This window comes from Spermophilus citellus (genome assembly GCF_964194105.1).
Source record: "Spermophilus citellus genome assembly, chromosome: 13".
In the NCBI taxonomy this organism is placed as follows: Eukaryota; Metazoa; Chordata; class Mammalia; order Rodentia; family Sciuridae; genus Spermophilus; species Spermophilus citellus.
In genome coordinates this window covers 43,206,333-43,211,197 of record NC_138193.1, presented here as the reverse complement: position 1 = coordinate 43,211,197, position 4,865 = coordinate 43,206,333, and the positions used below count along the sequence as shown (strand labels likewise).

At 36.5% G+C, this 4,865-nt stretch overlaps 1 pseudogene across 1 annotated transcript; it reads left to right on the top strand.

Moving 5' to 3' along the window:
• Positions 1 to 3,395: 3,395 nt before the first annotated feature.
• LOC308632753 lies at positions 3,396 to 4,462 on the top strand (annotated as a pseudogene). The gene has a single exon. The product of its transcript is annotated as an uncharacterized misc_RNA (transcript).
• Positions 4,463 to 4,865: the final 403 nt, after the last annotated feature.

Sequence of the window (4,865 nt, the reverse complement as noted above, 5' to 3'; positions counted from 1 at the left end):
CTAAAAGTAAAATTCTTCAAATCGTTGTTAGAGTTGCTTTCGCTATGGCCAAAAATCCAATACAAAATTATCATTTTGTAAGATATTTTGGAAACCATCTAATTTTAGAAGTGAAGATGTCTGGTTGTACAGTTAAAATGCACTTGTATAAAACTTCAAATTACAATGGTAACCATGATTCTTATATGCAAATTTACTTACTCAGAAAAAAAAAATTGAATTTTGTGTCTACAATAAACAATTTTATAGGCATTGGGAGCCTTTTCTGGAAATGCACTTGCTGCACTGATAGGTAGCATTGTATATGAAGTGTAGTGCTTTATGAATATATCTGAAGCTATTTCAATTTTCATATTTAGTGTTGGAATGAAGAAAGGTGACTTGCTTTTGAAAACAGGTCTTTGAGGCTGATACCATATTCAGATAAATACTGTTGACTCTCTTGACAGGAGTCTTTCCAGCTTCAAAATATTATTATCCTTTAGCCAATACAACAATTCTAAACAAAGTACCTGTTATCAAAAATATTGATTATTTCCCAAAATAATAATTAAATATAGAATTATTTACCAAAATAATTAGAATACCAGTGCTATTAGAGTTTTCTTTTGAGACAATATAGATTAATTTTCCTAGAAACCCCCATCTTTTCTGCTTCTGTGACAATGCACTTCAGCCATAGTTTAAATCAAGAATTTAGATGTTCAAGATCTGGTAATTTTACAATTTTTTCTTCTAATCTTACAGATATGCAAAACCCTGCCCATGGTATATCAGTATTATCAATCACCAGGTATTCTTCACCCCCCATTTTTGAGGAATCTCAATTCTATGCCAGCTCAAAAGAAAGATGTCAGCATAAGTCAGAAAGATTATTTCTTAGTCTAGGAGTCAGATTTCTGAGACACACTGATCAAGGTCAGAGATTATATTTTGCCTACAAAGTTTTATGTTAAGAATGTTCCTTTACCCTTAAACTTTCTACTGTAGCCTGTAGAGAAACTGTTTTCATACAAACTCAGAGGAAAAATTTTAAGGAATATTAGGGAGACAATGTATCTCAAACAGTTTTATATATAGAAATGAGGTGGGAGGTGTTTTTGTTTGTTTGTTTGCTTGTTTTTTGGTACCGGGGACTGAACTCAGGGGCACTCAACAACTGAGCCACACCCCCAACCCTATTTTGTATTTTATTTAGAGACAGGATCTCACTGAGTTGCTTAGTGCCTTGCTTTTGCTGAGGCTGGCTTTGAATTCACAATCCTCCTATCCTTGGCCTCCAGAGCTGCTGGGATTAAAGGTGTGTGCTACCACACCCAACTGGGAATGAGGTTATTTTTAAGCAAGAAGAGTTAAGTGGAGATAACAAGGGAGAGTTTGTTTTGGGTCAATGTGTATTGACCAAAATTGTTAAAGTGCTATTCCAAAATGCCAAATAACTCTGGGTCTTTTTGAAGAAAAGACAAAAGATTTATTCTAGCCAGAGCCAAGGGAGCAGAACGCAGACAGTTCTGCAGCTCAAGATGCAGAGCTTTAGTGGGGCATGGCTTAAAAGCCGAAAGAAAAAAAAAAAAAATGCGAAGGAAAGGGGCTGGAGAAACCACTATAGTTATAGAACATGTTTCACAGGGTAGGAAAAAAAAAAAAAAACTCAAGTTAACTTTTCTCAGAAAGATTCTCAATACATGAAAAGATTCTGAGTACATGATCAGAAAGCAGGCCAACGTCTGCTCTATGAATTGCAGAAGCTGTGGTCTGGGTGAAAGAGAGTGAGGATGTCAGTTTCTATGTGAGTAGGCTCTTACAGAAGCAGGTGGGGGTGGGGAGGATTGGGGGGGAGGGCAATTCCCTACACAGGCAAAGCTCTTTCTATGAGACCACACCTATTTTCAAGACTCTTCCTCTTGTAGTGTTCCTTTGACAGACAGGATGACTTTAGCAATGAAAATGATGAGGTCATTTTTGTGAATAAGTTTTTATAGTTAATGTCACATTAGTAGTTTTTTAGACCAGAATCTCACACAGTGCAAGAGTAAAATCTTCACATTACATGAAGAAGTTTTTTCATCATTGATCTGAACATGCCACATAACAAGACGTAAAATATTTCAAAAGATAGCTATTCTATAAAGCAGGAATCCATTATTCTGGTAACTATCACTCTCTTTACTTTGTCCTGCTCTGTGACACTATTTAGGAAAAAAAAATCAATTTTTTTTCTTATATGTCATCTATAAACATGAAGCAATAGCTAAATCATTTCATCTCCATATTAAACATCTTCAATCATTTAAGTCACTTCTTAGGAGACCCCTTGGAAATCATCTATTTAGACCAGAGAGCATCCCAGTCATTTGACAAATAGCATTCTTTCCTTCAGCTAGAAGATGGGGAGTTTTATAAATTGTCACAAAATTAATCTATCTCAATTAAAACAAGTGAAGGAAGGAAATAGATACAAGTAGTGTTCTGCCAAGCTTTAAACATCTTGATTCTATCTAGTTATAGATACTCTCTATTTTTTAATTACTTATCTTCAATAGAGGAAGACTGCTTTCCTAAATTAGGAAAGATGTACTTGGGAAGCGCTCTCATTCATCTGGGAATAATATATCAGCCAAGTCATCCAATCTTTGGGATGCAAAGAAAGACCAAGTCCATAGATCCTGGCTCAGGTGCATTATTCTGAGCTGAGATGCAGGATAGGAGCTTTACATCCTAAATATTACCAACATAAAAAGAAGCCATGCCTGCAGAAAACACAGGACCTTGTGGAATAGTATCTGATGACTGTGTTGCTGTATTTATTTACAGAAAATAATTAAGACATTTACTAATCATTTTGATTTGAAGTTCTGAATCTCTTTTCACTGGCATATAAAATAAATCAATTATTTACAGTTTAGCCTTGTGTCAAAATAAGCTAAAATAACAACAATAGAATATAATATGTAAATCTTTGTTTTCTAATTACAGATTCTGAAAATTATCTAGTTTGTTATTTGCCAGTTTTTATTTCTAGTTTTGTTAGCAGAAAAAGCCAACTAGTCATTACCTACTACTGAATCTCTCTTTTAGGATGTACCAGAAAGAAAAATAACTTTATTCCTAATGTAACATAGACATATATTGTTTTCACTCTATGGGAATTCTCTCTTCCTCATAGAAATACTGAAGGAGAATCATGATTTTGAGAGAATTTCAAAGTAATGGTAGAATGGAGAATTAATTTTACTCCCAGATTTACCCAAGAGAAAGGGAATGATCAATACTAAATATAGACTGGCTGCTCTGAAAAGCCATCTTTGCATTGTTCCTGGGTCCAGCTCCCCACTCGCCGCAACCACCTCCGCAGCCAGAGTCCCTGAACTCTAGTTTCCTTTTTAACCCACTGCATGGGATCACTGGGTGATCCACCATGTCAGACGCTGGACACTAGCTCTGAAATCACCACCAAGGACTTAAAGGAGAAGAAGGAGGTTGTGGAGGAGGCAGAGAATGGAAGAGACGCCCCTGCTAATGGGAATGCTAATGAGGAAAATGGGGAGCAGGAGGCTGACAATGAGGTAGATGAAGAAGAGGAAGAGGGTGGTGAGGAAGAGGAGGAGGAGGAGGAAGTGATGGTGAGGAAGAGGATGGAGATGAAGATGAGGAGGCTGAGGCAGCTACGGGCAAACGGGCAGCTGAAGATGACGAGGAGGATGATGTTGATAGCAAGAAGCAGAAGACCCAGGAGGATGACTAGACAGCAAAAAAGGAAAAGTTAAACTAAAAATAAAAGGCCACCATGACCTATTCACCCTCCACTTCCCTTCTCAGAATCTAAACGTGGTCACCTTCGAGTAGAGAGGTCCGCCCGCCCGCCCTCCAGGGGCAGTGCCACCCGCAGACGACGTGCGCTCTTCACCACCCAACCAAAACCACAACGTGAATTTGCAACAGGGGAGGAAAAAAGAACCAAAACTTCCAAGGCCCTGCTTTTTTTCTTAAAAGTACATTTAAAAAGGAAAATTTGTTTGTATTTTTTATTTACATTTTATATTTTTGTACATATTGTTAGGGGTCAGCCATTTTTAATGATCTCGGATGACCAAGCCAGCCTTTGGAGCGTTCTCTGTCCTACTTCTGACTTTACTTGTGGTGTGACCATGTTCATTATAATCTCAAAGGAGAAAAAAAAACCTTGTAAAAAAAGCAAAAACAACAACAAAAAAACAATCTTATTCCGAGCATTCCAGTAACTTTTTTTGTGTATGTACTTTAGTTGTACTATAAGTAGTTGGTTTGTATGAGATGGTTAAAAAGGCCAAAGATAAAAAAGGTTTCTTTTTTTTTTTTTTTTCCTTTTTTTGTCTATGAAGTTGCTGTTTATTTTTTTGGCCTGTTTGATGTATGTGTGAAACAATGTTGTCCAACAATAAACCGGAATTTTATTTTGCTGAGTTGTTCTAACAAAAAAAAAAAAAAATACTAAATATAGCTGAGGGTGGAGGTGAGTTAATAAAAATGAGTCAGAGAATAATGTGAGTAGGCCAACAAGAACCAAGAGGAGCTGATAGGATGTTGGAGATCAAAATAGTATTTAGGGTTTGATAGAGACATGAACATAGGCCTCTAATAGTTCAGAGAGGCGGGAAGTTTATCCTGTGCAAAAGTAGATCTAGAATATAGCTGCAGGAATAGATATTCTTTAGGGTGCATTGCTAAGGAAATCTAGACTATTTGGATTCTATATAATTGGGGAACTCAGGCTAAGAATAGGAAAATTCTCATCTGAAATACTTCTTTGAATTTGCTCCTCAAATGAATGGATACAGAAGAGACGACACCTAAAAATGTATATACATGAACATTTTTCTCATACA